This window comes from Mustela putorius, unplaced genomic scaffold (genome assembly GCF_011764305.1).
Source record: "Mustela putorius furo isolate JIRA1106 unplaced genomic scaffold, ASM1176430v1.1 tig00003853_pilon_pilon_pilon, whole genome shotgun sequence".
Lineage (NCBI taxonomy): Eukaryota > Metazoa > Chordata > Mammalia > Carnivora > Mustelidae > Mustela > Mustela putorius.
In genome coordinates this window covers 2,404,349-2,429,810 of record NW_025422005.1, presented here as the reverse complement: position 1 = coordinate 2,429,810, position 25,462 = coordinate 2,404,349, and positions in this window count along the sequence as shown.

The following is a 25,462-nucleotide window of genomic DNA, read 5'->3' as shown; positions in this document are numbered from 1 at the left end:
TTTACCCTGTGCTTGCCCTTCCCCTCATGCAGCCCCAAATCACCCATCTTGAGAATTCTGGAAGAGCTTCTGGAGCTGCATATACAAACAGTTGTCAGTCTCAGCTCCCCAAACCCTGACTGGTCTCCCTAATTCCTATTCAACATTTTGTGCAGGAAAGTACCTGCATAGTGTAGCAGCAGATGTGAGTGCACAGTACACAAAGAGCCCCAGTGGGGGAAGAGACAGAACTAAATGGGAAGTTAATGGTCACAGAATATGTAAGTAACACTTCTAGGTATGATGGGGAAAATAGGGCCACACCTGAGAGAGTGCCCAACAAATGAACGGTCATCAGAGTAGGGAGTCAGGTGAACATGGACACTAACCTATATGGGGCTCAATGTACTTGCCAATAAAATGGGAATGATAATAACCCCTAGATCACAGGGATATAATGGAAATTATATGAGTTATTATGCATAATGCTTGGGGAAAATAGTGTTAGGTATGTCATCAGGTGCTATTAATTCCATCTTCATCATCACTGTCACCATTAGCATCAACATCACCATTAGCGATAGCAGCAGCAGCAGATGGAGCAGCAACACCATCACTGCCATCACCATCATCACCATCACAATCATCACATCACAATCACCTCCATCATCATCTCCATTATCATCATCACGATCACTACCATCAACATCATCAACATCACCATCACCACCATCACCATCATCAACATCACCATCACCACCACCACAATCACCTCCATCATCATCTCTGTTATCATCATCACCATCATCACATCACAGTCACCTCCATCATCACCATCATCATCACCACCATCACCATCACCATCATCAACATCACCATCACCATCGTCACTACCACAATCACCTCCATCATCATCTCCATCATCATCACCATCACCGTCATCATCACCACCATCACCATCATCAACATCATCACCACCATCATCACCACCATCCTTATCACTAATATCATCACCATCATCACTACCACCATCATCACCATCCCCACGATCATCTCCATCATCACTACCAACACCATCATCAACAACATTATCAAAACTATCTTATCCTACAAGGTAGAAATTAGGCTGGTCTCTAAAAGATATGATATAATGATATGGGAGAGGGAGGTGAGCAGTTTAGGCAGGTGGAAAGAGAGAAGTAAGGAACAGAGGCTAATAAGAGGAAGGATTTCTGGGGCCAGTTTCCTTGAAGAGCCTGCAGCAAAGTCTGGTGGCAAAGGTAGCCTTGGGTCAACTGGCAGCAGCCTTATAAGAGCCTAGAGTCTCCCTACTCCCTGCTCCTCCCTGACTCCTACCTAGCTTTGCCCCTCTTTCCTTCTGGTCCAAATGCTGTACCTGTGCTTGCATCATCACCACTACTCTATCTCTGGAGCCTCACTCCCCCTTCTCGTGATGTGTGTGAACATGCTAGCAGAAGCCCAAGCATGCTGTCCCAGGGCCAGTTTCCTACACGCACCCTTTACAGAAGCATGTCTCCCTTCCCAGCAACTTCCTGTCTGGCCCTCCTGGCTTAACAGAGAGGCATCCTGGGTTTCTTCTTAGAGGCTGATTAAAAAGTCCTCCTGGGCTGGGCATGAGAATGGCATGATAATTAGCTGGCAGGCCACAGTCGCCAGGCCTCTAGCTCTGGACCACTGTAATCAGAATAATGTGGGAGTTGATTTGTTCTCTCCAAAATGTACCATTATTGTTAGATTTCCCACTGGCCAGCTTTGGCGATAGTCATTAATGTCTCCTTCCCACCTGGGGGGCTCCTGGTCCCTTCTCGTGAAGGGACGCGGCATCTCCCAGCTAGGCTGTAAACGCCTCATTACGGCTCTCAGCTGCACACTTGGTCTTTTGTCTCACTCTGGGTCACATTTCATTTTGGTTTAAATAATGGAACCAGCAGACCGGAGATTAGAGCCGTTAAATGATTTTGCTCCCAGGAAACAGATGCCTGTCCAAGATAGACTCACCGACAGCTCAGTGGACTCTGTGCTAGCAGGGACGGAGGAGGTAGACAGAATGGGGTGGCAGGGCTCAGAGACAGACTTATCCTTGAGTCTGAAAGACCAGGAGGGCAGCCCAAAAGGACACATGGTGGGGAGATGGGCCCTGGGCCCCCATGTGGGATGACAGGCACAAAGCACGCCTTGGCAGCCCCTCACCCGCACCCAGGGTGAGCCCTCTCCAAGACAGGCAGGAGACCCCAGGGGTGGACTCTCGTGGGATGGCAAGAATGATTCTTGGCCCCGAAAGCTTTTCCGCTACTTCCCGTATGTCTTCCTTTGTACTCCCTACCACTCGGAAGTTCACTGGGTCACTTTGCTGCCCCTGCTGTGCAGAAGAGGAAAAGGTTCAGAGGTTCTTCAGCCAACCAAGATAGAAAAACTTCCTGTGGCAAGCCCTGATTGCAGCCCTGTGCTCCTTCCTCTGCTCTGGCCTCCCTTTTCCCGCGGAGACACCCAGAGTCCAGAGAGGCTGACGTTCCGTGTCAGTAGGAGCGAAACTCTGGCCATTCGCTGTCTTCAGTCCAGGGAATGACTTCGCTCCACTTCCCTTGTGAACAGAGGGCCCTGTCTGTGGGGAAACAGCGCTGGATCTCAGGGTCCCTCTGAACTCCCTGAGCCTCAGCTTCCCCATCTGTAGAATGGGAGCAGTAATACCAACCTTGCAGGACTTCTGCTCAGATTGGAGAGTGTGCATGGCCGCTCCTGGGCTTCTGTTACGGTGGTGACTATGGAGAGAAGAATGACTGGCCACAGCTGAGACCTCCTGCCCCCTCTCTCTTGCTGGGACAAGTGCCCTGAGCACCTCAGCACACAGATTGCTGGAGGATATGGTCAGTGTTGTGCTGACCGTGGGGGAGTGCGGCCAGGGAAGGATCAAGCTTTGCCAGCACTCTCCTAGGACCAGAAATTGCTCCCGGTGACTTACAAAACTTGCATGGAGAAAATAAGCACCATCATGGGCTCAGAAGGGTGTGGCAGGAAGCAAACGGCACGTCCCAATAAGCAGGCTGAAATCAGCATGTGCTGGTGCCTTGGGCCAGACCCAGCTGGGCAGGCAGGGGCACTCCCAGGAGCAGGGACAGATCCCCACTTCCCGCGTGGTCAGCCCTGCTGCAGCCACACAAGGACCCCGGCTCACGCTGGCCCAGGGAGATCATGGCTTCCCACTGGGGCTGGCCCAGAGCAGAGGCACTCAGGTCTCTGCCTCTTTCCCCTCCCCCAGCAATATGACCATTACTGGAGCCCAATCCCTCCCCAAGCAGACCCCTGCCTTGCTTGGCCCCTGCTCCCCTCTGCTGCAGATGCTGGCTTAGCCTCTGCATCTCTGAGCCATTCCTTGCCTGTAGGTTCAGCTCGGCTGCCCTGGCATCTCTGGATGGGGTCTCTGCAGCCCCTTCCCACAGACAGAGTTAACTCTGGTGCTCAGCACGTCCATCCAGACAGCCTTGAGCTCCCAAGAGCACAGCACCGAGGTTCCAACACTGGCGTGTCAAGGAGCCCCGTTGATGACCTGCTCACCAAGACTGTGGCTAAGGTACGTGGTTGGGTGGCAGGCTGAGCCTGTCCAATCCCCGCTACGGCTTCTGACGATACAAGTTCCAGCAGCTTCCTTCGCTGTCTGAGTCCTCGGTTCTCTGACTTGTGCACGGGGAGCTGCTGCCTCCCCTTGACCATCTGTCACCCCGACTCCAACCCTGCTTCCTATCCTCACCCCTCACACCCATGGGTGTGTTCAGCCCATCTTCCCACTACTGCCTGCCGAAGGCGCCCGGTTCACTCGGCTCCCTGAGCCCCGCGCTCTCCCTGCTTCCCTCTCACGGCTCCGGGCTCTCGCTTTCAAAGCCGCGTGCTGACCACACCTGTGCTATGTCAGTCTTCTTGGGCGACATAAGAAAATACCACGGGCAGGGCATCTTAAACAGCATGCATTATTTCTCACTGCTCTGGAGGCTGGAAGTCCAAGGTCAAGATTCCCCCTGATTCAGTTCCTGAAGAGGACTGCCTTCCTGGCTTGTGGATGACCACCTTCTCCCTGTGTCCCCAATGCCCCTTCCTCAGTGCGTGCCCGTGGACACGGGAAGCGCTCTGGTGTCTCTTCGAGAAGGATACCAGTCTTCTTAGAGCGAGGCCCCTGCCCTCTGGGGGTGAGGGTTTTGGCATATGACTTAGGGAGGACACAGACACTCGGTCGTAGCCCCATTCCTGCAACGGGCACTCCGCAGGCACTGCCCCCCCACCCCAGCACTGCCCGGTGGGTCCCCTGCAATGGCGGAAACATTCTAGTACGTGTGGTTTCCGAGTGTGAAGTGTGGCTGCTGTGAGTGAGGCGCTGAGCGTGTCATCATCTCTAAGTGTTTTCAGGGCCATCGGCCGTGAGGGGCTCATGCTGCGGCCCCAGCTCTCCTCACACGATCCCGGTGCAGAGTTCACGGCTCCCAAGCTCCCACTGCACACCCTGACCCCCTCCTCTGGGGTCCTGGCCCACTGCTGTGAGGGACAGCACCCAGCCCCGTCTCGGACAGGACTCTCGACCCTCCGCCAGACCTCATCCCGTACGAGGCACCACCGTCCATGCGGTCTTTCTTGCCCGAAACCCGGAGCGCCCCCTCTCTGATGCCTGAGTCCTGCTGGACTCACCTCCTCGCATACCTCAAGGCCCTCTGCCTCCCCGCACCTGCCGGCCTCGACCCTCGGCGCCGCTCACCGCTCTCCGGCCTCCTCTGGACCACGCCTCCCACTGCAGCCACCGGCATCTCTTCAAAACCCCTCACCCCCCCGAAAGCACCCGCCTCGTGCTCCTCCCGCCTCCCTCCGTGTCCTGCTTCCTCAGGCCGCCCTTCTCTCGGCACCTGCCCCCTGCCGGCCCGGCTCCTGGCTCAGCCACATGGTCCCTCCACAGTCCCCGCAGGTCAGCAGGAGGGCAGGGAGGCAGGCCTGTGCTGAGCCCAGCTCGGCCCTGTGCCAGCTGCTCGGTCCAAGGCAAGCGCACGGGGCCTGCGTTCCCATTACTGGACAACAGCAATAACAATAGTGCCTTCCTGACAGGGACGATTAAACTTAATGATGATTACATGAGTTAACCCATGAACACAGCCTAGGACAAAGTAAACCTTCCAAAACATTAGCCATCAGGAGCCAGCAACCCCGTCCCCCAGGCTCGAGCGGGCCCGCGCACACTCTGGGCTTTCCCCCGACCCTGCACACACTCATCACCCGTCCTCATCCTCACCGCGCCCCCCCCCGGCCTCTGAGCCCCACCAGGCCCCCCCACCCCAATGTCCCCACCTTGCAGCCACGTCCAGTGGGGAGGTGGCGCCCAGGTAATGTCTGCTAAAGGGATCTGTGACAACCTCTCATGCGTGTTTGCTCTTAACACGGAAAGAGGTCTGGCGATGCCCCTTGTGCTGCGGAAATCGGATACAGCGTGGACACAAAGGGCGGCCGCCCCCACAGCGCCGCGCAGGCAAAGTCGGCTTCCGCGGAGCTCGGGGCAGCAGGGAGTCCACCACCGGCCCCTGATTTGGGGAGACTCAGATGTAGGCGGGGCAGGGGGGAGCTTCGTGGTGGAAAAAGGGAAGGTTCCAGGTGAGCCCAGCTGGGAGCGTCCCACGTGACTGGTGCTGGGCTGCGTGGCTTCCTCCGGCCGCTCCGGAGCTGGGGGAGGAGCAAAATGTAAAGAAGCCTCCGGTGATGGATCAAGTCCTGGCCCCTTTGGGCTGACTGTCACAGAACTTACTCTGTTTCCCGGGCTGTTCCCAGAGACGGCAGTCAGACTTCCGACAGGCCTGACCCGCGGCGGGCTGGCTTCCTGGGCTGGTGACTGTACCCAGGGGCTGGTTTGCAGGGGTTGGGTGGTCTGGCTATTGTCCACTCGCATGTTTAGTCTCTGGACAGGTGGAAGTTGCGCGTGCTCTTGTGACGCACTCCAAGAAGCTTCCCGTCTCCATGCTGGCCGTCGTGGACAGGCCGGTGTGCATCCTTGCTGACGTGGCTCCACGGATTTGCTGTCCCTGTTTCAGGGACGATGCCGCATGTACGCCCTGCAGCTGTGATGGGTGTGTTACGCGTGCACACGCATTGATGCCAGATCTCGGGCTCTGACAACCAGAGGTGCCCCCTCGGGGGTCCGTAGGGTCCGTAGCGAGGCGCGGAGAGCGGCGTGCGCAGGGTCCGCTGTGCGGGACGGGTGCCTTTCCGGAGAAGGACGCGGAGGGGAGGAGAGGGGCTGCGAAGCAGGACACGATCCCACGAGACGGACCCCTCTGTAGGGTCCCCGCCGCAAGCCAAGACCACTTCCCTTTCCTCTTAATAGAGAATAATCATTGAGACCCAATTCCCATTTTGTTTTTAAATTTATACTGAAAGGAGTATTAGAAAGGAAACATTAATGGAATGTGAAATACGAACTCTGCGTTCGGCTCCCATTTACCAGATTGCCTGAGCTCGTGGCAGGGAAGACAGAGGACGTATAACTCTGCCCAGAAACTTCACATTTCCACCCTGCACGCATGGCCGGCCGCCACGAAGTTAAATGGATAAATATTTTATGTACTTTGATTTTCTCATCTACGGGCTTGATGTTCTGAGTCATCTTCGGTTTTATTTTCCTACTTCAGAAATGTTGAAAGTGTGCATTATTTTCCTTAAGGAGGACAAAGTTCCGGGTTTCTGATCTATGGTTTTTTCCTTGAACCTATGAGGACAGAGATGTTATGACCTTCAGGTCACCCTGCTTTCCCGCCCTCCTGAGTTAGGCGGGGTTCTGCAGAGAAACAGAGCAGCAGGGCATGTGTATGTGTGTGTGTTAACTTATTACAAACAAAAGGGCCCATGCAATTATGAAGGCCACAAGTTCCAAGATCTGCAAACTTCAGTCAGCAATTGGGGGCCCAGGAGAGCTGAGGGTGTCATTTTAGTTCAAGTCCGAAGGCAAAAAAAAGCCAACATCCCCTGTGCAAACTCAGTCAGGCAGGAGGAGTTTCTCCTTGCTTGGGGAGGGTCAGCCTTTTTGTTCTATTCAGTTCTTCAGCTGATTAGATATGGCCCACCCAATGGGTCTACCGATTCCTGGGTTACTCTCATGCGAAGCCACCCTCCCGGACACATCAGAATGATGTCAGAACAAGCACCGAGCCTGCAACCAGGCAAGCCAACACAAAATTAGCCACCTTGTCTCCTTTGCCTGTCTGTCTCCTCGACCCCCTGTCTTGCTCTTAGGCATGTACTATGTGGAATAAGCTTCCTTTATCTTTCTAACTGGACCCTACAGATCCTTGCAGCAAGGCGGTCCAGTTTCCCTGACTCATTGTAGCTTTTCTCCCTGTGGTCATTCCACAGTCTTCCGAAGCTCCATTTCCTCCCTGAGATCTGGGATGCATCAGGAGGTGTAACATGTCCACACAGAGAGCCCCCCACTTTTCAGTGGACAGCCCCTGAGCATCACTGCTTTCCACAGCTCAGTGCCCCTTTCCAAAGGACGGAGGTCCCTTTCTGATGGGGACACTTAGAGCCTTCTGCTGAACCCAATGGGATTAAGGCCCAACAGAGACATGGGGAAGCTTGTGCCATGGGTCACCCCAATGACCTTTGTGAAGGGCTGGCTTCCTCCAGCCATGAATTCTGTTTTGCTTGGCACAAGAGCTGTGTGGCCACAGCACAATCTTTTACTGTTATGTGTCTCAAAAACAATCATTCAGAAAGCACGGTAGGAGCACTATTAAAGGAATTTAAAGATATTAGACCACCCGTAATCCCACGGCCCTGGCACAGCTACTATTTTTACTTGGAGTAATAAGATCTTCATTTAAAATCTCCCCATTAGCAAAATGCATATGCTCTAATGGACAATGAAATGTGTGTGCAGCCAAGCAGGATATAATCAGGTCCCAAGTGACCGCAATGCTCAACCAAGCAGAATTTTCCTACAGCCTAGGACGATGGACGCATGCATAGAGATGGAGGGCAGCTGGCTCCGGGTCTTCTGGCCTGAGGATAATCCAGCCGCGGTCCATGCTATCGTCCTGACCAGGCTGGAAGTGGATCAGTCCCTTGAGAAAGGGTCTCTGTTAACCTTGGAGGTGAGAGATGCTGTGTGTGTGGTCCCATCGGGAGCAGGAGCCCCTTCCCCCATCTGCAGCCCTTTTGTGGGTGGAGGCGACAGGACATGAGGTCCTCCTGAGTGTCTGCACCCGGGAGGGAGCCTTCCCTCCAGAGCCTCAGCCAACTTCTCGGGCTCCAGTCCCCAGCTGCTAGGGGCTGCTCGGGTACCGTGTCTCCAGACCCAACTCGGAGACGGAGTTTTCCCAATTTGTCATTTGTCTTTAATGCCCAGTTCCAACCTGCTCTCCGCTGTGACCAGCCCCACCACTTCAATGTCCTCTGACCATGTCTCCATCCAGCCTCCCCCCTCCTCTCACTGGATGCTGGCAAAGCCTCCTGGATGTTCCATCCTGACCCTTCCTCTGACTGCTCCCCCTTCAACCCCTGAGTTATCCAGCCCCGACAGTGTCCCTCAGGCTGCTGCCCCTCTAGGGAGTGTGCCGGGTAGCACTCACAGCAGGACACGCCCAGGCGTGCGCTCGGGTTCTAGGCACAGGAGAAGCAAGCAGGGTGCTCGGCGATGGCACATGGAAGTCCGATGAAGACGTGTACCGGGACATACACCAGCAGACACTGCTGCCTCTCACATCCCACCTGGATGCTGTCTGGGAAAATGGACCTGGGCCCCTCCTCAGCTGCTGGAGCTCAGTTTGCGCATCTGCCCTGACGGCACCAACCCAGGTGTCCTCCAGGTATGCCCACGGCTGCTCTTTCCGCTGTGTCTTCGCCTAAGTTCTTGACGTACCTGCAAGCCCGCAGCCCCAGAAAACCTGAACTTGCTGCCGTCCCGGCTCGGGTGCTCTCTCCTCCGGAAGCTGGGCAGGGCTGGGCACCTGCTGCCCTTGCCTTAGTGTCCCTGCGGTCCCCAGGCACACCTCCGTCCTGGCACCTGCCTGTGGGAGAGCACCGGTCTGCTCTGGAGCACGTCCACCAGGTCTGAAGTGGGTCCCCAACACTCAGCAGAGCATCTGGGACACAATAGCTGCTCCTAAGTGTCTGTTGTACTGAGCCAGGCTGAGGACGGTCTGGGTCTTTCCTCTTGAGACTGGACGGCCTGTTGTAAGGGGAGAGGGCGCTGCTGACGGGATGCAGCACTGAGTGGCCGCACCGTGGCCCAGGGGGCTCTGCCCTGAGCTGGCTGGAAGACTGCAGGCCGGAGATCCAGCGTGTCTCTGCCCCAGAGGTCACGCTGGCATCTGCCAGCTCTGGGTACTGGGGATGACGAGATGATGCAGGTGGAGCTCTGAGCACAATGTTTGGTGCTAAGAGGTCGGATACAAAGTAGTTGGTGGTCGTCGCAGCTACAGAGGGGCCTCCTGTGGGCGGAGGGCTCACCCTCTCCAAGCCCCCCAGCTGCACATGGCCCCCGGTCAGTGGCTGGCTGCTGCAGGGGTACAAAGCAGCTGAGCCTTCCACACGCAGAGGCTGGGCCCCTCCCACAGCTGGACACATGCAGAGGCCGAGCCCGAGCCCCAGAGCTCCCTGCAGGGTCAGGCTGGGGCTAGGACTGTGGCCAGACTGCGTTTCTGCTTCACTTCTTCCTGGTCTCTGTCACACGCTCCCCACAGCCCCCACACCCCTCACTGGATTTCCTGAAAGATCCAGTTGTTTATCTCAGGGCCTGCTTTGGGGCAGTTGACCCCAGAGAGCACGTGATCCTTGTACAAGGATTAGCCGTCCACCAAGCACTTTTACAATGTCCTTACATTTAATTCTCAAACTATACCTGAGAAATAGGCACACAGGGGTCACTAAACCTCATTCCGCAGATGACAAGGCCCAGAGGAATGCAGGGAATCTTCCCAAAGTCCACAGCTGGTTAGGGCCAGACTGATTCCATCACACGTCTGAACTGTGCCTCCGACGTGAGGCATGTGTAAGACACGGGGTCACATGAAGCTCCCGCCCACAAAGACCCCGAGTCAATCCAACCACCTTTCCACCAACCCCCCTACCTTGCATCCCAGCATCCATGCCTCTGGTCACCGAGCTCTTCCCTGGCCCCTACAGAGGCCCTCTGGTCCCAGGCCGTCATGTCATCCGACCAGTGTCTTTGCAGCTATCTTGCTGCTATATGCTCATCTAGCAGGTTTCCGGTCCTGTCTGCCAGGAGTCTGCAGACTCCACATAGACAGAAGTTCATCCCTCTGGCTCACTCGTGAACAGTTCATCCTTGGGGGAGGGGGTGGCGCTGGTTGCTTTCTGTGAATATTTGTCGAATAAGTACAAGAATTAGTCTCCTGAAGCCAGCAGATTTCTGCCTGAGGAAACTGTGATCACAGCGTAATTGCTGTGTGGGCTTTTCTGGGGTCTGCCATTCTTCTGGACAGATGCATGGGCTTGGGGGTGGAGAGAGAGACACTCCATAGTGTAACCCCCTGCCCATTCTTGCCACATCACTGTCACCTCCCTCCAAGGACCCAGACACCAGTGGTTTACAGCATGGTACTTTGCTTGGACGTGAAAAAAGATACTCGGGCTACCTGGCGGGTGGTTAACGTGGAGATGGGGAAGGTGATGGATGTTTGGTGGTGGCTCTCCTAATGGTAACACAAGGAGAAGACTTTCACCTTGGGAACAATAAAGATAATCATACTTTAAATGTATGTATCACCCTTCTTCCAAGAAGGGCAAGGTTGGAGAGAAAATGGCCCATGTGAAGTAGAATAATGAAGAAAAGGTTGTAGAGGTGCTGGTGTCATAAATGTTCATCTTAAATGAAACAAATTAACACGGCATTACAGTTCCAGTTAGCCGTCTATTTGCTCGAGGAGGGACTGATCACCCCTAATGGGTCCACGTGCGTCTTCCGGGCGAGTCCCCTGCTTTGGGCTTGGTTGGATTCTGCCATCGGCTCTTGCCACCCCCCCCCCTTGGCAAGACTTTTACTTATTCCCTTCATTTCCACCACATAGCTGGAAACAGCCTGAGTAAATGCTTTTAAAAACAAGAAACTCTCACCTTCTCTAATTAGGTAATTTGAAATCAGGCCAAATTGGGCTGTAACTATTTTTACATGCCTTGTCATTACTCTTTGCTTGAAAAATTATTAACAGAACTAGTACCTTGGGGGTGAAGGGCGGTATTTATTCCCCCATTAAATCTATAACAATTCTACCTTGCTAAAAATAAAGGGGGAAACGAATAGATTTTAAAAGCTCCTTTGCCTTTCCCAGGTAACTAATATTCACAGCAAGATAAAGGCAGAGAGCAGCAGCCGCACTCACAGGCCCCAGGCGCCTTGGACCACCCCTCACGTACCCTCCTCCTGCCGGGTCTGCCAACCTCAGCCCTGCCCACCTCATTCCTGGGTTCATCTCTGATACCCTTGTGGCTCAATTTCCCAAGATGTGCATTTCTCACTCCTTTCCTTTAATGAGAATGTGTTTTCTTTTTTAAGATTTTATTTATTCGACAGACAGAGATCACAAATAGGCAGAGAGGCAGGCAGAGAGAGGAAGGGAAGCAGGCTCTGCTGAGCAGGGAGCCTGTTGCAGGGCTCGATCCCAGGACCCTGAGATCATGACCTGAGCTAAAGGCAGAGGCTTTAACCCAGGTGCCCCGAGGATGTTTTAAATGTTGGTGAATATTTGGATACAGCTCCATAATCAGTTATTGAGAACCTTCCTAATGCAAGATTTGGGACAAGCATTGGGGACACAAAGATGGACAGACATGGTCCATCCATGAAAAATACTCCAGAAGCCCAAAATGAGAGGCTGGGATGGAGCGAGGACCCTCCCTGGAAAGCGGGGGTTTGGGGGGGGGGGGGTCTCCCGCACCAGGACCACGGACAGCTCCGGCTGAGCCTTAACTCCCTGTGGGCACCTGCGTGTCCACAGCTCAGTTGCTGATTTGCCCTCAACCCCAACTCCACCTTGAGCCTTATCTCCAGGACCCTGCACAGGGCAGGAGCCCAGGTGGATGGGGAGGGCTCAGACACAGAGCACTCACAGCCAGGGAAAGCCTCCTCGGTGCTGAGACTCCTGCCCTGGCCTTGCCCTGCGGCGGCTCCCTCGTCTTCCTCAGCCATCACACCGACCTCCAGCTCTCCCCCAAGCTCCAGGCCCCGGGACTCAGCTCCACGCCGATTGCCAGGCTCTCTTCACCAGGACCCAATGTCCTCGTGGCAGTGAGTTTGGTGTGCTTTTCTCATCACTTTACCCCGATATCTTTATTGTTCCCAAAGTGAACATCTTTCCCCCATGTTCCCACAGGAGAGCCACTGCCAAACCTCCGTCACCTTCCCTGTCTTCACGTGGCCCATCTACCAAGCAGCCTGAGTATCTCTCTTTGCACCTGAGCAAAAGTACCATGCTGCAAGCCACCGGCGTCTGGCTCCTTGGAGGGAGGTGACAGTGATGTGGCAAGAGATGGGCAGGGGGCTACTCTATGGAGTGTCTATCCCCATGTCCAGAATGAATGAATGATGGATGAATGACCGAATGAGTGAATGAATCCCAAAGATGGCCAACAAGCAGAGGCGTACAGACGGGGAGCGCTGAGCATTGTCCTAGACGCTGCAAGTTCATATAATGGAAAGACCTGGCCTCTGTTGCAGGTGCCCACACAGTGCTCCATGAGCCAGGAAGAGGGCTTCTTAGCCATTTCCGGTGGGGATGGGAGAAGTGGGGAGGTGTCCTGGTGGAGGGGATGGTTGGGAGACTCTTGAAGGATGTATCTTGGTATTTACTAGACTGGGCTGTTTTTACATCTTGTTGTCATGTCCACCAGAGAGGCCGGGGCCTTCTGTCTTCGTTCTTCCTCTCTGAAACCCCTGCCCCTAGTAGGAGATGATTACGAGGACAATGGACAATGTCAGGAGAGGAAATCGATGCATGAGCTCCTGTGACAGATTATGTTTTGAAGTTACGCCCATCCAGGGAGGCCTGGGTGGCTCAGTCGGTTAAGCAACTGCTTTTGGCTCAGGTCACCATCTCGAGGTCCTGGGATCGAGCCCCGCATCGGGCTCCCTGTTAAGCAGGGACTCTGCTTCTCCCTCTCCCTCTGCGCCTCCTCCTGCCCCAGCTCTCTTGTTCACTCACGCTCTCTCTCCCTCTCAAATAAATAAATAAAATCTTTTTTAAAAAAAGAAAAGAAAGGAAATCGTGCTCACCCAGCCCTTGTGTCCTCCCCGGACCAACGTCACGACCACACCCTGCAAAGGAGGGAGGGAAACTGGCCGAGGTGCGGCAGGAAAGTGCCAGACCCAGGAGAGACCTCTCCCGTGACGGGGACTTAGCCTCTCACACTGAGACAGCACGGCCCAGAGTCCTGTGAGGAGGAAGAGGTGTGCGGCTTCCGCCCCAGCCCTGCCCCCACCTCCAGGGATGCATCAGGGCACCACAGACGCGCTCTTCCGTCCGTCCTCCCAAATAACAGACATGAAAAGAGACTTTTGTAGGCCTTCAAAGAGAAATGAATACTAGGAGAATAATTCAAAAGTATAATCCACGCCTCACGTGTGTCCGAAACGATAGGTCCAAGAAGACAGAAGATGTTCTGACACGGCCCCCGCTGTCCAGGAGCTCCCACGGAGTCAGAGGGAGGGTAAGCTATCCTAGGGAGGCCACGCTCTGGACCACCTCCACCTCCCCTGCACCGGCCCCTGGACACCCATACCCCCTCCACCTCCGCCCCTGCACCAACCTCAGACCCCAGTAGCACCTCCACCTCCCCTGCACCAGCCCCACCGTCACCTGGGCCTCGGAGGAGCTCAGATGCAGGCTGTCTGCATGTTGGGTTTTGGTTTTTCCCATGTAGGCATTTTAAAGAGCCAGTAAACAAACCCCTTCCCCTGACCCAGACTTTAAGCAAGTCTGCTGAGAGAGGCAGCAATCGGGCCGATGTTACTGATGAAAGCTTGGAGGCCAAGCTTGCTGTGAAGCCACAGTAAGGAGCCGCTGGGCCTGCAGGTGATGGCAGCCTCACCCCTACCCATCCCCCAGCAGAGGGAGGGTGAGGAGCAGGGCACACCCTGCAGACCTCCGGGTGGAGGGGAAGGGAGAGTGGAGCCGCACACGCCACGCCGCTGCCTCCCTCCAACCTCCCCTTTCAGGGCAGAGCCACGGAGTCCGTCCCCTCTGCAGAGTCAAGGTGGAGCACGAGAGATGCTCCGGGCTCGGCCACACGCATGCACAGGCACGTGGGCACACAAGAAGCCTGGGCACTCCAGGAACCCCTGACTTCGTGGGCCAGTGGGAAACCTCTGAGCCCAAAGGGGACAGTTCCCTGTCACACGGTCCCATGGCACATTGGCTCCTGGGTGGCTCAGAGACAGCTCTAAGCCGATGGCCACTTCCTCGTACTGCTTCCCTGTAGACGGTGAGCTCCATGGGAGGAGAATGTCCCGTTGCCCACCCACGGCAGCCCCAGGACCCGGCACCGAGGTGGGTCTTCCCGGGTGGGCGACCTGCCTAACTCACCTGAAACTCTCCCACTTTAGCTCCAAAAGCCCCACGTCCTAGAAACCCTCTCAGCGCTAAACCCACCACGATGGCCAACCTCCATTAGATCATCCATGAATACTTGTCGGTTGGACGAATGCATGACTGACAGGCTTGCTCCAGACGCTGAGAAACAAACACGATTGGGGAACTGCGGCCGGTCGCACCTGCGAGGAGGTGAATCCAGCCCCCCCGACCCCTCCCGCGGGGAGGCTCGGTGCTTTGGACACGGTTGTGCTGAAGATCTTCTTTCCGCCTGGGGGTCCGCCCCCAGCACGGCTGTGTGTTTGGGAGCGGCCTGAGGCCTGAAGACCGAAGCCCTGAGGTTGCAGAAAATTTCCGGGACATTAACACCATCCGTTCTCTCTCCTCAGCAGCTGTGAGAGCAATCATGGAGAAAAATGATGTGGGAAGAGCCTACGCTGTGGGTTTTATTAGAGCGAAAGTCTCCCACGTAGTGTCGATTGCTGGGCCAGCCCGAACACGTGGGATTATTTCTAACTCCGGTTCCAAAGCTGATTTGCCCTTAAGAGAAGCTCTGTACATTTTCGGAGTGCTGACACACGAAACTCCGTGAAAAATCAGGCAACCTCGTGTTTTGCAGACATCCGTGGGCGTCTGCGAACATGGTGGGCACTTGCAGGCGCGCACGGCATATCGGACGTGGCGGAGGCCGAGGAGAGGCTGGGTCCGTGAGGTTCCTAAGGTTCCTAAGGTTCCTAAGGAAATCCACGGCACAGTCCCAGACTCAGCACGTCCTCAGGGATCTTCCCGATCCCACACGGAAGAGGTGGCTTCAGAGTCTTCACCGAACGTGCCACCAGCACATGAGAAACCAGAGACAAACAGGATGCACGCAGGGGGCACCCCAGTGACCTTTGGGATGTGGTCCCACAGGAAGAGGGCCCGGCACAGTGTGGGCGCAGCTGGGCCTTAAAGGAAGGAAATGAACCAAGTAAAAGCGAAGTAGTTTCTTGGTGGGAGAAGCGGCTGGTCCGAAGGCCGGAGAAAGGAGAACAGGGGCAGGTCCGGGCTTGGGGAGGGAACAGCCGCTGGAGAGAACAAAGGTCAGCACGGAAGGGGTGGGGAGTCCCCCCACGGCCACCCGCACAGTCCCACCCCCTGTATCAGGCCTGCCCCCCCCAGTCTGGTCCAGAGCTGTCCCTGCTCCAAGCAGCAGGCCTTCTTCCGTGCTGGGTTTGGGGGGACCAAGGAGCACAGCGTGTGGATCAGGTGTCCACTGGGAAGGGAGGACCGAGCAGCTTCCGCTGATGGAGAAGGAAGATCGGACATGAGGACACACGGACATGAGGACACACGGACATGAGGACACACGGACTTGCTCACACTCCCGCAGTCTCCTGGGCCCAGGCCAGCCCACGACCCACCAGCTGGGGTCTGCCCAACGCATTCTCTGCCTGGCCAAGCGGCAGAAAGACCCGAAAGAGAGAGCCCAGACGGGGTCTCCACGACCCCCCCACTTCCCCCGGACACCGGACAGCGCCGTGAGGACGGGCAGAAGGACGGCCCCCATCTGTCCTTCTCACCTGTGCCACGTGTGGGTCTGGGCGGGAGAGAACAGGGGACCCGAACCACTACCACAAACCAAGGGGCAGGAGCCCAGGACTCTGAGACCCCGGCGCAGGGGCCAGGTGGGCTCCTTCTGGGAGCTCCAGGCGTCTTGCAGCATCTAAGAGTTTGCTGACCTTCCTGGGCGCTCCCCGGCTGTGGACGCGGGCCGCACAGCCGGCTGTGTCTCTCTGCTTCTCAGGACAACAGCCACTGGAATAGGGGCCACCCTAAACCCGTGTGATCTCATCTTGAGATCCGGAGCGCCTTACATCTTTAAAGACCCTATTTCTAAATCAGGTCGTATTCTGAGGTTCTCGGTAAGCAGGAATTTTGAGGGAACAAAATTCCACCCACTTTACGGCCCCCCAGCATCCTGGAACCTGCGTGTCTGCTGCCCCATCGATCTCTAACCCCAGGGGGTCCTGCTCATCTGCCTACAAACCTGCTTCAAAGCCTTGTCCTGAAATAGCGATCACGAAAACAGAAAACCCGCGCCTGCATGTTTTTGTCTCACTAGCCCCCCTGCTCTCCGCCCTTTCTCAGCCAAGCCCCCCGTCCCAGGCTCCCCGTCTCGCCCGCCCTCTCCTCCCCTGCCACCCCAGTGAGCCCCGTCCACACGGCGCCCTGGAAAGGCTCTCAGCGGCTTCATCAGCCACCCACATGCTGCCGATTCTCTTTTCTCATTTTACTCAACCTCTGGGCTCCCTTTGACACAGCCGAGCGACTGAGTATGCAAACAGACAGTGCCCAGAGCACATACGAGGGCAGGACTCCGACCCACCAGCTCCGCTGCGGCCCGGCCCGGAAGCCGAACCACAAACCGCAGCCATCGGCCCAATCAGTGAACGACCAAGGCTTCCCCACTTTGCACCCCTCTTCTAACTCTATTAGACAAAGCCAAGCGTGCCCCCCAAATCAAGGACACGGGACGCCCTGCTCCAGCTTCCCCAGGTCCACAGCCCCCATCCGGGCTTGCCCGGAGCCCTCTGTCTCTGTGAGCTCTGCGCTCCCTCCCTGCCTTCGAGGCTCCGCTGTGCTGACCCTACCTAGCTAAAGCAAGTTCTGAGCAAATACCCTCCCCGTGTGCTCGCTGGGTGGTCTGTGCTTCCACGCCGCAGAGCGCTTCTTCCTTCATGAGATAATTCCCTCTTTGAGCATGCAAGCCCGACATGCTTGATTTCCCGTAACTCACCTGCTACCCGGAGAGCTTCCCTTTGCCGAATTTCCCTCAGCTCTCCCACATCGCAGGGCTTCGTATGCGTCTCTTGCTTTCTGTGCCGTCTCTGCCCTGATGATCTTACCCATGAGCTCGCAGGCTGGCGCTGCTGGAAGCCAGCCCGACCCACAGGACGTGGGTATTTGCTCATCTGACAGAAGCCTCAAACCTTCAGGGCGACATTAACCAGCAGTGTCCACAGCAATGCTGCAGAAACCATGAACGACCCTCAGACTCGGAGGCTTACAGCCGTCCATGCTCCCGGGTCCCTAGGTTGACGGGTGTGGCTGGATGATGGGTGGCTCTGCTTCTCGGCTCCCAGTGAGGAGCAAATTCAAACACAGGTGTTCATCCCAAGACCCAGGCTGCAGGGTAATAAGCTCTTCCCCTGGGGATCCCTCAAACACAAGAAGCCCAGCAGCACCAGTGGGCACCGCCCATTGTGTCAACCACTGTCCTCCACTCAAAGTAAGCCTCAAGCCTCATGGCCAAGCCTGACCGTGATGGGGTAGGTAGGCTCCCTCTACTCAGGGGAGGGAAAGAGAAGCAAGTATTTCTCAGCAATCCAGAAGCAAAGGCAAAATGCTTGGCAAGCTGTCTTGATGCCCAGGCAGGAACTGAGTCTGGAGAATCCAAAGTCACCCATCAATAACTAAAATTAGTAAGTGAACTTGGCAAAGTTCAGGACGCAAGATTAATATACAAAGTAAATGATATTTCTATGCACTTAACCACAAACAATGGGAAAATTAGATACAAATACCATCTACAATAGCATTAAACTTTACAAAAGATGAGTAGCACTTGTACCGTTGCTGAGAGATTAAGGAACGTCTAAATAAATGGCGAGAGCTCACAAATTAGAATTGACATGACGAAGCATCCACTTGTCTGTGGGATTAATGAGATTCAAATCAAAGTCTCAGCAGGCTTTTTGGTAGAAATTGACAAGCTCATTTTAAATTTTACATGAAAATTTTAAAAGACCAAGGACAAATAGTTCACATATTCTTTAAGAAAAGAATAGAGTTGGAGGGTTTATCCTAGCTTATTCCAAAACACACTGTAAAGTCACAGTAACTAAGACAGTGTGGTGATGGCAAAAGCATAGAAAAATCGACCAACAAAGCAGAGAAGTGACTCCAGAGATGTGGAGCGTGTGTGTGTGTGCAGATACACGTGTGTGTGCGGATACGTGCATGTGTGTGTGTGTGTGGACACGGTTCAATGGCAGAGGAATATGTTCGCAGCAAATGTTACCACGGGCACCTGGGTGGCTCAGTCATTAAGCCTTTGCCTTCGGCTCAGGTCATGGTCTCTGGGTTCTGGGATTGAGTGGGAAGCCTGCTTCTCCCTCTCCCACACCCCCTGCTTGTGTCTCACTGTGTCTCTCTCTGTCAAATAAATAAATAAAATCTTTAATAAAATAAATAAATGTTACTAAAATAATTGGATATCCAAATGGAAATAAGAAATAATTGACCTCAAGCTATGTCATATATAAAACTTAATTTGAGATGGGCCATAAGCTTAAATGTGAAAGCCCAAACCGCAAAACTTCTAGGGAAAAAAAAACACAGGAGAAGATCTTTATGATTTGGGGTGCACGAAGATCCTTTAGGACACAAGATAGGACACTACCCATTACCAAAAATAAAAAATAATAACAACTCTGATTTTTTTCCTGTTTTTTAAAAAAAGATGTATTTACTTATTTATTTATTTGGGAGCGAGCAGGGGGAGGAGCAGAGGGAAAGACAACAAGGAGAGAAGCAGCCCCTCCCCCAGTGTGGAGCCTGACACCCCGCTCTGTCCCCCTCCCCCAGTGTGGAGCCTGACACCCCGCTCTGTCCCCCTCCCCCAGTGTGGAGCCTGACACCCCGCTCTGTCCCCCTCCCCCAGTGTGGAGCCTGACACCCCGCTCTGTCCCAGGACCCTGAATTCGCAACCTGAGCTGAAACCAAGAGTTGGCCGCTTAACCAACGGAGCCACCCAGACGCCCCAACTCTGATTCTTTCTAAATTCAGGCTCTCTGTTCATTCAAGGTCACTACTGCGAAAACAGAAATATGAGCCACACACTGAGAGAGCATATTTTCAACATATATGTCAAACCAAGAGCACGCACTCGGCGCTCGTAAAGGACGCCGGCAAGTGAAAACTGAAGAGACAGGACTCGCCTCCAAACGTGTAAGATGCCAGAACCAACAAAGAACCGAATGTATATAGAGCCCAGGAAAAGTGGCTGGCCACGGCTAGTCATGGGGTCGATGGGCGTTTCAAACCCCGTGAAGAACCCTACGCACTCACCAGAGAGCGCCCAGGCGGCAGGGGGGGTGTGCCCCAGCTGGAAAACACGCCCGTTACGGGGGGGGGGGGCGCATATCAAATGTCCAGACCTCTTTGAAAAACTCTTACACAGTTTCTATGACTCAACACACATTTGCCCTAAGATCCAGCAATCCTACCCCCGGGCAAGTCAAGATCCAGCAGCGCCCGCGTCCATGAAAAGACTCGTAAAGGAACCTGTGTTCATAGCCGCTTGATTCATAGCCGCAAAACCCTGGAAACAACCCAAATGATGGTCATCAACAAGACAATGGACGGGCAAAGCATAGTATATCCATTCAGAGGAATTCAACTCAGGACAAAAAAAAGGGGTAGGGGAGAAAAAGAAAAAAGAACAAATTGCAACTTGGATGAATCTCAAAACCATCACATAGAGGGAAGGCAGCCAGACACAGCACAGCAGAAACCGCGACTCCGCTTACAGGAAGTTCCGGAACAAACACAATGAGGCCGTGCTGATGGACGTCGGATCGATGGTCACCTGCAGGGGTCAGGGAGGGAAGGCGGACTGCGAAGGGGCCGGAGGGATCTTTCTGGGGTGATGGAAATGCTCCACATCTTGATTTGGGTAAGAGACAATTGTCAAAATCCAACTAATAGTTCACTTAAAACTGGGCATTTCGTGGTGCATAGATTATGTCTCAGTAAAGCACTGTTGAATGAACTGTGAAGCTGAGTGATCATATGGGGGAAGGAAGGGAAAGAAAAGAAGAAAGAAAAAGGAAAAGGACTCGGGAAGGAGTCGGGGCAGTTTCGACTCCCTCCCGAGCATGACACATTTTCTTGGCGTGGTGCTAAGGGTCTCACGTGCATGATCCCAGTTAGCGCCTACACGAAGTCGCTGGAACAGAAAGCTTTTTTCTCGGGCCCGGAGGCATGTGATGATTTTCCTAAGGTCCCACGGGCTGTGCAAAGTGACCGTCGAAATATCCCGCAGGCCTCCTGCATGTTCAGTCTCCAGCCCCGCCTTCTCTCCCATGCCCTGGCTGCTCTCCGTCTGTTTGTAAACGTCCCGTGACAACCACGGAAGGTCACCATGATCATCCCGTTCTAATGGCAGAACAACAGACTGAGAGAGTGAAGGGGTGAGTCCAAGCCGGGGGGCGGCGGGGGGAGAGGTTTTACCGACCACCCGACTGGCTTCAGCCCCACACAGTGGGGCTACTTGCTACCCGGTTCCTGGCTACATCCCAAAGACTGTGCTGCCCGGGCACATCCTTGGTGGCTGGCTGCAAACAGGAAAATTCTCAGCAGTTCTGAGGGGGCGGCGAGGATCAGGGTTGCCCAACGTAGAAACGGCTGTTTTCTGTGCAGCCATATTGCAGACCCACAGCTCCCAAGTAGCACCAGACGCTCGTAGGTGATGCACCTTTTTTTGGAGCCATCGGTCATCTGAAGGTTGAACATTGGAGCTCGTGCAGGGCTCCTTCTCCAGACTGGGAGCTCCAGCACGTCCCCGCCTGTGGGGACACAGGTGGCCCCCGGCAAGTGTGCCCAGAGGAGCGAGCAACCATGAACGTGACTGCTCCTTGTGACTGGAGAGTCCCACCCCATGGCATCCCAGAGAGACGAGGAGTTCTGAGCCCGGGGAGGGCTCGGGGAGGGCTCGGGGAGGGCGCGGGGAGGGCTCGGGGAGGGCGCGGGGGGAGGGGCTCGGGGGGGGCGGGGGGGGGCGGGAAGGGGGGGGAGGGCTCGGGGAGGGCTCGGGGAGGGCGCGGGGAGGGCTCGGGGAGGGCTCGGGGAGGGCGCGGGGAGGGCGCGGGGAGGGCTCGGGGAGGGCGCGGGGAGGGCGCGGGGAGGGCTTCACGAGCGAGCCGGCCGCTGGCCTGGTTGCGAGGGGGAATGGAGGCAGAGGTGCGGCAGGGAGGCAGGAAGGACGAATGAGCAGCACATCTTGCTCTTGCTGCGACGCATCCCGCAGCGGGGCTCACAGCACGCGTCACCCGGGGGCCCCAGCCAGAGGCCATCGGAGATTCAGTCAGGCGGCGCCAACATCTCCTTCCCCTTCTGGGATGAGCCACAGGGCGAGGCTGGAACCAAGGCTCTTTGGACACCCCTGCCCACAGCTCCCTCTACCCACAAGTGTATTGAGAGGAAATGGCCCGGCCTGTGGAGACTCAAGGGACACGTCTCTTGTTCCTTGTGCAGGTCAGCTCTGATATGCAGGCCCCTGGGGACACTGAGGGACAGGGGACAGTGTGGACACTGGTTCTTGAGGAGACTCTGAATGTCAGGTTGGCTAAGGGGACAGTAGCCCTGCCAGGTACTGGCTGGGGCTGTATACCAGGACCGGAGGTAGGAGTCAGGGGAAAGCCTTGCTGAACAGAACGTCCAGCCGGTGAAAGTGCTCTATGATAGGACTGTTGAGCACGAGACTTGTGGCTCATGTGCAGGGGACTTAACTGTTCACTTAATCTCATTAACCCAATCTTTGATTTGCATGGCCACATGTGACTGCTGGCCACCATGGAGGATGGCATAGCCCTGGATCCCAGAGCATTTACGAATGCTCATTCCCTCCACTCAGGGACTTTGACTTTGCCCATGGTCCCTGTTCTTCGCCCAGGAGAAAAACGGGCTGGTTTGGAAGTTGTACAAGAGTGAGAACCAGCTGTGATCCCCTAGGGTGGTCTTGGGGGCCATGCTTCAAACATCTCTGAGGAGAAGTTAAGCTCAGTGTCCTGGTGGGGTCAGAGCCGTGTACCTTAGACAGGCACTCCCCACACCGAACCCCCATCCAGAGCACCCTGTACAGGCACAGAAGGACAGTGACATCCTTTGTTTCTGGAGTAAAATGCAAGGAGTGATATCGTGGACACAGTTCTTCTCAGCCTTCCCAGCTGAGGCCAGGAGGTGGCAGTGAGGGCTGGACCATGCTAGAGATCCTTGCGGACGGGTCTCTAAAACATGTCCTATGGCGGCAAGAAAGCCTGAGAACCTGGGATGTCCTCTGAACCTGCCCATCCAGCGCGTGAAGATGAAGTCTTGGCCGTGTGGGAAAGACCGAGACCAGTGGCATGAGGTCCTCCACCATCTGGCATGACTGTCGCCAGAAGCGAGCAGGAGGCCTCACAGAGGGGCCGTCCCTCCCTCTTGCCCACAGACCCATCATTCAAGGACTCTGCAAGAATCACTTGCCCTTTCTGTCACCAAATGCCGCAAGACCTGCAGCTGTGACAGCAGAACAGGCCGTCTTTAGGGACCCTTTCCCAACCCACATTTTCAATGGCCTCTCCTTGGCTTCCCTGTTCTCTCCATCATCCATTCCCCTGGGAAGACATCAACCCAGGAGAGGAAAACTTATTGCAATGACCCCTCTGCTGTTCCCTCTCCCCAAGCCCTCGTCCCTTTGCCAAAGGGGACATAGGATTATTTCTCAAGTTCAGGAAATTCTCCAAAATCCTGGCATTGTTCCTGCAGAGCGTTGTGGGGGGGAAGATCCGTCTAAGTTTACCAACGTGCTGTCCAAGCCCCAGCATCCTGCCTGTTAAAAGGGAGAGGGACCTAGAGAAAGAGCGGCTTTGATCCATTATTCATACCCCAGAGATGGGGCTCCAGTTCAGACGCAGGAGAGGCACAGAATTTGAAATGGCCACACACTCGCTCAGCTCTCTTGGGAGGCAGTTCAGGCTGATCAGGCTGAGTCACACTCAGAAGGAAATGTCAAGGCAGCTGCCAGCCTGGGGAGGGGACACAACAGCTTTGGTGACAGTGGAGAGGCCCAGGTCCACCTGACTGTCCCTCTCTCTGCTTTGAAATGTCCAAGTTATGGCCCTCCTGCAAAAGAAACACATTGATTGTGATGAGCGAATTCTACTCTGGGTCCTTGGTCTTCCCTGGACCCTTTTCAACTCCAGAGCCACATCCTGATTCCGGCTTCAAGTCCACCTTTAACCTTCTTTAAGAGCGATCTGTGCCTGTGTGTTTCCTTTTACCCAAGTAAACACTCCTGGCTCCCATCACCTCAATCCTCAGGCCACGTGCTGGCAGATGTCTCTCATCTCTGCAGCGGGAACAGGACAGCAGCCTCGACGGTGGAGAGCCCCAGCTCGGGCAGAGGCTACAGAGAAAGAGCTTCTCCTTGTGAATGATCCTGCAGGACCAGCAACAACCTTGTGTTAGCAGCTACTCACGCAGGCAGAAGGGAAAACGCATCAGACACAACCCGAAGGAGAGCATGGCCTCCAGGCAGAGGGCACAGACCATGGAATGCAGGACACAGAGGATGGCTTAGCGTCCTCCTGTCTGCATGGAAGAGAGTTGGAAACCTCAGGGAGTTTGTGCCAGAAAGAAAATGAAATCTCACCACCCCTGCAGCAGGGGCTCCTCCTCTGAGGCCCTGGGGGAGGAAAGGAGGTAGTGATATGCCTGTGCTTGGTCTGCCTTCAGGGAAATCTCTCCCTATGCTCAGAAGCCCCCACTCAGGAGCTCCCTCAGCTCAGCGCCCACCTGGGGGGAGCTCACATGGATGTGCAGAATATTTTGAGCTCTGGAGAAGGGAGAAGACCATACGCCAGCTCAGCAAACTTAGTAAAGCAGAGCCTCCCACACCCCACATAGCACCCTGGTGCATGGAGCCTCCATTCCTTGGGAACCAAGCCCAGAATAGACACAGCGGGGAACCCGCTGTTCCCCACTGGCACTTATGCTGACGGGTTAAGCATGAAGGTAAGGGGAGCATGTTTAAATAATGAGCTGAAAATGTCTGCAGTCACTCCATCTAGATAGAAAGGCAGGAGAAAGACACTGCACTTGGGATAGAAAGAACTCACCAGTCTTGAATTGTGATGCTAAGCTAGTCTTCCAAAGGGGAGGAAAGAAAGAGAGAAAGGTCAGCTAAGAATTAATGGAACACAAAAGGCCCAGCAAAGCCTGTGCATGAAAAACAAGTCAAGGCTACAGCCCTCAGGTTAAGTGGAAACCCAGCGGAAACAGATCGGGGAGAGGCGGGGGGAGGAACACAAGCGTGCACGGGGAGGAAAGAAACAACCACACAGGTTAATGCACAGTGTCCTGAGCCACTCCACAGCCTCAGCAGCTGGTGCGCCATGACCGCCACCCTGCCTTTTGCAAAGAGCAGAGGGGGGCACCCCCTCACCCCAGGCCAGGGACTGGCTGCAGCAGCTGAACCTTGCTGCAGGTGCTGGGGTTCCTCTAACATCTGTAGGGCAGCAGAACAGGCAACCCAAAATATGCCATTTTGGCATAAGGATTATTTTGAGCTGAAGACAATTGAGAAGAAGCAGATAAAAGTAACGGTCCCTGCCCTTTCTCTGTCTGCCTAGAAGCAGAACAAAATTTGTGAAGATGTCCCCCTCCCTTCTGTACCGGGAAGGACAGAAGTTAACCACCAGAGACAACACCAGGCCCTGAGCAGCACCAGAGACAGCACCAGAGGGGTCTACACAACAGACCTTAAACCACCTGCCTTCCACTCCCCCGTGCCCTTGTCTGACCACAGTTTTCTGCCCTAGACTTAAAACCCTCTTTGTTGGCCTTGTCACTTCTCCACAAATGTATCCTTCTATTGCTAAGACTCTATATAAGCCTGAGTTCTAACCATGCTTTTGAGTTACTCTCTCTGAGAACTGCCGTGTGTGTGTGTGTGTGTGTGTGTGTGTGTGTGTGTGTGTGTAATGCACATTTTATGAAACTTCTGTTTGTTTCTCTGGCTAGTCTGTGTTTGTCAGTTTAATGTGTGGTACCCAAGCAATGAACCTGAGATGACTGGGGGGAGGGTGGATTTC